Genomic DNA, 10,232 nt, shown 5'->3' with positions numbered 1-10,232 from the left:
AAATATTTCACTCTACTTTCTGCAATAAAAACAGACAGAAAGTAGGTTGCCGGTGATTGTGACTGACAAGCATGTCATTTGCCTTGAAGACAAATATTCTGTTTCAGAGATACTGATGTCTCCATCAAAGCTGCTTTCATCCCTGCCTGATACACAGCTTGAGTTAAAATTTGTATACAGTGAACTACTTGTATTAAGAGCAATATGGGGGGCACAGTGGCTCGGCCAGGATGAGCCATGTTCTCCCTGTGATTGTGTGGGTTTCCTTCCATATCCCAAAAACATACTGGTGGGTATTGATCTCCCCTAAATTGTGACTAAATTTGGGTCCATGTCTATGGACTATGTCTATTACTCTGTACTATATTGGCACGAAGATATCAATAATGTTGGTTACCATTGGCCCACCACTGCAGAACTTTCCTTGTTATTGGCCAGAACAAGGATACCAGTAAGAACTTCCAGTAAATTTCTGGCATACTTTTTCCAGGTTAGTGGCAACGAGAATAACCAAACAATAGGATTTGCATGACAGTCAAGTAGCTCCTTTTCAGAAGGAAATAAATGCAGGTCATGTTAAAATGAAAAATTTTTGGTTTTGGGTTGGTGTGTTTTGTTCTCTTGATGTATTTTTGTGCAGGACTGTATACATGTTACACAAGTTCTTCCTATGGATTCATCATTGTCTATAACGACAAGTGTCTCTCTCTCTCTCTGTTTACTGAAGTTAAAACAGGATAAACAATTGCAGGCCACTCTGCAGAACTCACCCCAAGGCATTTTACCCAATAAGCTTATTATGGGTAGCTTACCCATCTCCAGTAAACTGGATATATATATATATATATATATATATATGCATGATTGTTATTTATGTATTTTTAGGAGAAAGCTTTTTTACCTTGCATTATCATTTTAGAAGAGTGCTTGTAACCATGATTGGTTTTCTGTAATAGCAACATTAACCTTACCCTACTCTACTAAAAAATACATTTGTGTTACACTTCAACATTTTCTCTCAATTTGCAATTTCTCACCTTAATTGTCCTCTTATTAATCACTTCTGGGAATGTAAATGGAAGTACACACACATTTTCACACATTTCAAATACCAGTTGCAGTGGTGCATGGTGATGATCCCCCCTCTTAACTTTTGGACTGGGTGGTATTAGCCTTGCCAGTTGTCTTTCACTAAACAACTCAATCACTCCTACTCTCACATCTCTATAGCATAAAGGCTAAATATTCTAATTGTTCTGTAGCCCATGATACGAATTATGAGGGATATTCAAGAGAACAAGAGCACAGAAGTCACAGACATGTTTCTATATATTCTATATAATCTATATTTCTAATACATGTGTTTATCAAACAATAAATAGGGTTCAATGGTATATTTAATGGTAAAATGGAGCAAATAGGAGAAGTTTATGTTTCCTCCTACTTCTTCATGTGCAGGTCTACAAGTATACTATAATAATTACAGCACGGGTATGTATATGTTTGAGTTTCATGTATACCTTTTTGCTTTTCCTTTATCTGCTTCTCCTCTCCACATCCCTCCAGTGTAAGATGAAAGTCTGCATTCCAATTTTAGGTCACATTATTCATTTGTGTCCTTACATCTCCTCAAAAACTTTTCCCTTTGAAGACAAACTTGACTAACACGCAAGAAACCTTTTCTTAGTCAGTAGGAACACTGCATCTCCTTTGCACGCCTCATAACCTGATTCTATCATTTCACATCTTGTCTTCTCATCTCCTTCCTCTTTACATTCTTGTCTATCCAGCCTCATGCATACTTGTATTTTTTTCCCTTTTGAGATGCATTTTAAATGTGAGCCTTACATACAGTCACCAGGCAGAGCGCTGACTTCCAAGACATTTCCATAATTCTGAAGTCTCCCTGGTACTGATTTCACAAATCCTTCCCATGAAGTGAACTCTAACTGACCTCTGGTAAATGATAGATCCAATTGGTTTGAAACCATTTGCTGATGCACGCTATGTTTTAAAACCTACTGTATAATATATCAACATTGATTAATATTAATTGGCCATACATTATTGAAAAAAGCCACATATTAAATATGGCAAACATATATGAGCTGTTACATTTACAATGTTTAATTTAAAGCACAAATGTAATGCAGAACTGGAGTAAAAATTAGATCACTGACTGCAAAAAAAAAAAAAAGTTAATGACTTAAAGCAGAACAAAACTTTTACTGGGCCATGGGTGCTCTTGCCATAATGCACACACTACATATTTTCACAATATTTACCCTTTATTTTTTTCTCTTTTGGCACTAGTGCCAAAAGTGCAGGTTTAATGTGACTGTTGCTGACATAATATTTGGCACTTTTTCTCCACTGGCATCTTGACTTTAGGGCCTTTGGCCTATTACTTTTGGCCATTGGACAACCACTGATTATCTAAATCCTGCACATGCACACTGGAAAATTATCCCAGCATTCACCTCCACTCTTGACATCCTTTAGATACCTTTTACAGTTATAAAGTGTATACAGCACTTTTATCAAAAAAATCAACCCCCTAGCAGTTTTTTTCCAATACCGATATAATGCAATCTCACCAAAATCAAAACCAAAAGCCTGTTATGTGTAAAGAAATTAGTAACTACTTACCTCCTTGGCTGCCCATGTTCCAAATGCTGTTGTGCTTAAAAGAAAAAACCACGTTAAGCCTTTTCAGACCCTGAACATTTTGAGGTCCCGTGTGTTCTGTAGTGAGGTTAACTAGAGAAACCTATGAGCACAGTGAAGGGACCAGAAGACCGACACTCCCAGAAAAGTTGGTTCATCAGTAGATAAATTAAAACCATTAGGATTTCTCTTCAGTTGCGGAGTGGACAATGGGAGAGGTAAGTAAATTGTATATTTGCAAAACAGATATACTCTAAAATTTCAGTTTAAAATTGTATAAACTTTATTAAAATATAATTTACCAAAAACCAATAAAGCAGAAAAAAATGTGAGCAGGCAGGTTGTTTTTTGCAGAAGGGACAGGTTATGTCTACTCTGCAATAAGAAAAACTTACTGGCTAATTATGAATTTTGTTAAGTGCACGCCTCTCTCCTTGCTTCCTCGTGGGTGGTCTTCTTCCAGGTTCAGGATCTTCAACCAATTGATTGGCTAGGCCAGAAAGGCCATGCTGCAGACTGCATACAAATCCTACCCATGGAGTATTGTGTTTACACAATACTTTTATGCTTTACTATTTCACCCCAATTCTCAGTAATCTAGCGATCTTGAAACCCAACTGATGATGATCTTGAAACACCCTATTTGAATCTTTAGAGCAGTGGTCCCCAACCTTTTGGAGCTCGCTGACCACTAAATGCATGTGCGGGGAGCCTTGTGTCACTCAAAGGGGAAGAAACTTCCCCCAGAATGATGTCATGGTGCCAGAACCCACAACCCGCCCACCACCCTGAGCCTGCGATGGGTACTGGAGACATGGTCAACGGCTCTGGCTGATGCAACCCCCAGGTGGGGTCCTTCTCCTTATCATGCTGGGGGGTGCACCTGCCAGAGCCGCGGCCATCTGACAAGTGGGCAGTGGCCCACTAGAGGGTTGGAGACCCCTGCTTTAGAGCACCTATAAAAATGCCAGTACTACATACACCAATGAGATTCATTCCTACATGCAAGCATGAATGTAATTTCTGATGCAGTAGGAATTGGAAGTGCTATAGTTATGCAACTTTTGAAAATATACTTTTACTGCCCTCCTATTGACCCTCTGTAGAGCTGTGCATGTTTATTCTGCAGAGGATCACACTGATTTTTATATTAAACTAAATTGTGTGACTTTTCTGACACAGCAGCAGCATTTACTGGATTGCATTTATAGCTCACTGAAAGCTTCCACTTCATCCCTGGTAATAGTTTTTTAAACCGCATATAAAGTGAATAGGTGTGAGAATCTCTGGACACTGGCTCTTTTATTTGATCAATTTACTGCGGCACATCCAAGTGCCCTCTTCTGGGTGATCAAGTGACACAGAAATGTGTAATATTATAACTATGTAAATTCTGTTTTATGGGCTCATCTCAGCTGTATTTTTATGGCATTTTTTTGTCTCTGTGGAGTCATTTTATGCAAATTCCAGACTCAAGTGTAGGAGTAATGTAGAGAGACGGAGCAGAATGTCTGTAAGTACTCATATATGACTCACTGCAGCATTTGCAATGTTAACAGATTGTGTTATATAGAGCTGCAGATGATTTTATATGTTAAATGCAAACTTTTAAAGGGAGAACATCAATTTCTACCCTTAAAATAAATCATGGAAATATATAAATAAAAAAGGAAGAAATCATCTAGGGCAGAGTTTCCTAACCATGGTTCTGTGGATCCTTAGGTTCCTCCAAAGGTTACCAGGCATTCCCTGAGCAATGAGCAATTTGCACCTTCAGGTCAGTTTAACTGACCCCAATGATCTTTATGGCAAGGGCGCCATTCTTCCCACTGGCCAGCAATGTAAAATGCATTCTTTCCAATAAATGGCATGCCAAGGTAATATGAGTTATGGAAATAGAAATTGTAGTTATTATAATCATATTCTTACAGTTTGCATTTATAGAGTGTCATATTCTGTATGAAAATATATACTTATAATATAGGTGTAGCTGTGTTTACCCTGGACCTGTTTCCAAGGTCTGTGTCTCGGAGCTGAACTGATTGAAAATCTAAAACACTACAGGGAAAATTAAATGCAAAAATCAAAATGTAGAACAAAAAGAAATGTTTAGCTGAATGTTACATTATTAACCTAAAAAAAGTGACTGAACTCTGAAAGTTGTGCTCAAAAAAAAGCCAGGCAAAGATCATAATAGATCCGCCTGGAATCTTCAATTACCTTCTATAGAATACATGTCTATCAGGCTGTGGATAGGCTTTCCCATATAGTAAATTGAAGCCACCCAACACATATTGCCTACACGTCTTCTTCTGTCTTTTAAAACCCTCACTACTTCAGACCAGCTCTTTGGGGCAGGGTCCTCACCTCCTCCTGTGTCACTATCTATCTGTTTGTCATGTGCAACCCCTATTTAATATACAGCGCTGTGTAATATGTTGTCGCTATATAAATTCTGTATAATTATAATAAAATATTAATTATATAAGGATACTTCTCTGAAGCTGTTGGGTGATAGTCCATACAGTCAGATTGTAGGTACATCTGCATTGATATAATGATATTGATTAATCTTTAAAATATATCTGATTTTTACTGTATTATCTCCATATAAAAAGCAATACACCAGGCAATTGGCAAGGCAAAACTAACTAAAAAAAGTTGGATGACTGAGCGTTTTTTTTTCTCAAAATTAGGACCAGTAAAAACTGAACATTTAGAATGAACTCATCATCTAATAGATTTTATTTGGAGTCCAAGCAGACATTTGGAAGCTGTTATGACATGAACATAAGCTCTCTGTTGGGATTATTTTTGCATTTGGACTTGGAGCTCTGCAAAATTCATTGTCTGAGCAAAAAAAAATGTATTTAGTATGGTGCTTCACAATCCCATTAACTGCTGTATTATTTTACCTTAAGTATTCTGTCTGGTTTTACAAGTGTTGTGTTTCACGGTCTCTCCTTAATTGCAGACAGCAGAGAAACAGAATCTTTGGGTGCAAATCCATTAATAGTCCTTGAGTGATATTGGCACTAATATTAAGGAATAATATTCACTGAGAAAATGATGGATCACAAAGAATAGGTTGTTAGATGTTCTGTCTTAAAGAACTTTATAACCGCTTGTGTTAAACCTTCCAAATCATCAAAATCAAAGCTCTCCAGGGCACTCTATTAAACAAATCTTGACCTTTCCCAAGATGTCTGGTTGCACCCGCCATGATCCAAGTCTCAATATTAAGTAGTGAAGTGGCACATCATGGTGACAGGTCAATAGAGGAACGCATAGAGGACAAAACAATGCACCAATATTTTGGAATAAGTTCAATTTTGCACCATTGAGACTTCTATATTCCATCAGGCTTTATAACCCCACTGCAGCTACCTGCGGGCACTTAGACGTCCTTGTTATTGGATGGAAGTATTGATTTAGGAGATGTTTACATAAATCCAGGAAAGCCAACAGCTACCTTAGGAACCCGTCTATATGATACCAGCTGTTCTCTAATTTCGGTTCAGATATCCCACAGCAGCTTTAGTGCTCCTGTAGAAGTTAATGAGCCAATTTCTTAAAATCACTGAGTCCCTAAGTGGATCGAGTTGAACTTTTTCCTAGAGAAACATTTTAAGGTAACAACGATGCCTAAATCACTCTCTCAAAATATAAATGTACATTTATTTGGAAAGGTCGGGTAATGATGCATTAAAGCGGAATTCTCAATACACAGTTTAAATACATGCCAACTGCGTAACTTGGCAAACATTTATTTTTGGGTATCCAGTTCCATGCACCCTTCACTGACAGTACAGTTCCTGACTTTGTTTTTCTTCAATTCAGCTAAGCAGTTCAGTTTGGTCAAAGAAATGCCCCAGCCTGTGGTTAGACAACGAATGAACAACAGCCTACGAAGGAGGTCATCTGTATGTCTTGTTTTCCCGTTACAAAGCCGCCATTTTTAGACTGACATTATGCAATGCAATTACCTCTCATGCCCTGCTGTGAAAAAGATTTGCAGTAGGCAAAGCTGAATACCTTTCTGGATAAGTAAAAGATTTTGTTGGATGTTCTGTTTTAAAATTTGGATTTTGCACTATAGGGGGGTATCTTTTAGTAATAGTGGAGGAGGATGGATGCATTGGAGTATAGGAATCTTGCTGCTGGAACCCTGAAACAAATCCTCATTCCCACACAATCACACAAAAATGGTTCTAAATAAATATGAATGAAACTGCCTGACTGAATATTAATTAAAATTTAGGAAGGCCTCACACTATACATTTGTGGCTTGTACATAAAGCCCAGGCCAGGTTCTTTGTGGCCTGATCACAAATCTGAATTCCTGGAAGAATAAGGTGAGCTAATACAAAAATTCTGTAAAAATCTTCACGCTGACTGTTTCCAGTTAAATCCTTTTTCCAATATTTTTCATTTTACCGAAAACGGCGTCGACAAATGTTATCCTTTAAATTAGAAAATGACTGGCCTGCTTGTGAAATGCCATGCATCATACAATTTAATGCTTAAAATGTCAAAATGTTGATTCCTGATTTCACATGTGTTATCCAAACACGGCCTAGTCTAATATGCTACAGATTGTAAAGACATATAAGCTTGGCTCAGGCTCATCACAACTGTGAAAAGTGCAAACACACTGCAGATACAGTTCTGGTTTATAAAACATGGTTAGAAATGGGTCCTTCAATTGTTGCTATTGACGAATCTAGTGGCTGGCCGTTTCAAGTTTCCAAAAGTTTCCTAAGCTAGTTTTTAGATGGTCAATTGCATGAACAAATTCTAATTACTTTTTATAATGAATGTACCCATTACCATCTCTGTTTTGAAAACCTTTGGATTTGCATTTAGGACAATACTATAGTCCAATAAGATACATGATAGGCCCGGAGGCAAAAAAGTGAAAGAAAAAGACATAGGTGCAGGGTCACTACATAACAGGGTGTAAAAATGGAGATAGATAAGCGAGGCCTAAGATAAATGTTTGGGGTTACAGATAGGTCAGTTATACTTGTGGGTGGTAGGGTCTGGAGAGCGGTTTAGGAATAGCTTGGGCAGGAATGAGGGATAAGCTACCCTTCCATTTGAGGTGCATGTTGGGTAGGTTCTGAAAGGCAGTGGTTTATAGGTTGTGGAAAATGTTTGGGGGACCCATTTGTGCTGTCTTCTAAGTCATAGGCCCTGATAAAAGCTCTCCAAGGCTGGAGAGAATACACTTTCAGATGTGAACTGGGTGATCCAGAAAACATGGAATGGATTTTTAAAAATCATTTTCTATTTGCTAGCAAATGTTTTGAATCCTGGACCAGATCCATTCCAGGTTTGCTGGACCACTCAGTTCACTTCTGAAAGTGTATTCTCTCCAGCCTTGCAAAGCTTTCATAAATCAGGGTCATAAAGTAAAATGTTGGATGGTCCATTTGGTGCTGACAATTGATTTCTCCCCAAAAAGGTTATGAAGTGCGGATGGGAAGCAAAAATATAAATAGTTTTGCAAATTTAAAAGAAGGGCCTTGGTTTTATTTCATTATGCCTTCTGGAACCTCCAGCCATTGGGGATTACCTAATGTTATTTTCTTTAAGAAGATATTGTTATATTGTAAGTTTTATTTTTGACATTTTCAATCCCAATATGTGGTTGTTGGAGGTTGGCTAAGTAGCAGGAGGGAAAATTACAGAGACCTCTGATCTACCCTGGCCATGATTTCTGCTAAAAGGATTCACTACTGTTCATTCAGGCCATCTACTCCAGAAGAGATCATAGGACAAAATGTCTAGTCACAGTTGTCACTCATTCCAAGAATATATGTTTCTGCAGCAAAGGTGATTTTTCCATTTCCTCTGCTTTTGATGGGATTGGGGTGAAAAGGTACATTAACTTTAATTAAGTTTCTTTTAAAAAAAATATATATTTGTATCAAAGTAACACTTGCACTAATAGGATATATACTGCTCTGTAGTCTCCTAATTACAGAATGTGATTAGCTTTCAATTTGTTCTGTGATCTCCAAAACACCTAGGGTATACCATAGTATTTATATATTTCCCTGTGAGTGTTCCTAAGCCTACTGCAAATATACCTTGTCCCAGGAGAGAATGAAAACTAAACCCAGTCTGATGTGTGTATCAAGTATGATAATTCACTCCTGATATCCAAAGGATATAATAACTTCTTGCACAAGTCCAGATGCAGAAGATGGAAAACAGGATGAATTTATAGCCAATCATTGGGTTAACTGTGCCAGTCTAAATCCCAACTCCATGGATAGCTGACATTTTAAATTTGCACATATGTATATATATTGTAAACGAAGCCTGTAGGAGAAATGCGTTGGGCTACGAGATGTTAAACCTACGCATTCTTCGTGATTTATTGATTAGGGATTCTTTGTTTTGATATATGGTCATATCTACCATGAAGTTCTTAATGGGTATACCCAAGCTATTTCACTTTTGTATTACTGAAACATACCATTCATTTTATTTTGATTTACTATAATCAAGGTTTCAGTGAAAAAAAAAACCCATCTTTTTTTTGTTTTTGTTTTTTTGCATGTGTATATATATACAAATATATATATATATGGAAATAATGAGAAAAAACTGGGATTTACTTGGCAAAAGACAATATTCAATAATATAACATTCAAAGTGCAAATCACAATAGGGATCAATTACAAAAACAAAACGAATTGATATAAAAGACATTTAGTCTAAGGCATCCCTGAACTGCTATAAATAGGGAAATGCCTTGCTCACTAGACAATCGGTTGTCTGACTAAGAGTTGCAACAAGTGTAGAAAGGAGGCTCAGTTTTCTCTATCCCGACGTGTTTCGCCAGAAGGCTTCTTCAGGGGATATAGTTAGAGAGTCAGAGCAATCAGTACACAAAATGACACGCAGAAGCGATGTTCAAAAAGGCAAATTCCTTAGGTCAAACCACTTAGAAAGGATGACAGATTGCTACAGACTGCTACAGTAGCAATCTGTCATCCCTTCTAAGTGGTTTGACCTAAGGAATTTTTTTTTTTTGAACGTGGCATATTGTTGATAATTAAGGATAAATAAACCTTTTCCCATACCTGATTTTGGATTCTCTGAAAAACATTCACAGATATTTTCTTTGAATTTATCTGCTTGGAAGCATTTTGGCATATTGTGGGTTAAACAACCCAGGCACCTGTTTCTTGCATCTCGGGTTTGATAGGGGTATCACATTCTTTTCCTTCCCTCCACCAGTTCATACCGCTTCTGCATGTCATTTTGTGTACTGATTGCTCTGACTCTCTACCTATATTTCCTGAAGAAGCCTTCTGCAAAACATGTTTCTCTGGTTGAGAAAACTGAGCCTTCTTTCTACACTTGTTGCAACTCTTAGTCAGACAACTGATTGTCTAGTGAGCAAGGCATTTCCCTACCTAAAGCGGTTCAGGGATGCCTTAGACTGAATGTCTTTTATATCACTTCTTTTTGTTTTTGTAATTGATCCCTATTGTGATTTGCACTTTGAATGTTATATAAATGAATATATTTGAATATCGTCTTTTGCC

This window comes from Pyxicephalus adspersus, chromosome 4, assembly GCF_032062135.1.
Source record: "Pyxicephalus adspersus chromosome 4, UCB_Pads_2.0, whole genome shotgun sequence".
NCBI lineage: Eukaryota > Metazoa > Chordata > Amphibia > Anura > Pyxicephalidae > Pyxicephalus > Pyxicephalus adspersus.
The sequence above is the reverse complement of the archived record's forward strand: the minus strand, read 5'-3'. Positions refer to the sequence as shown.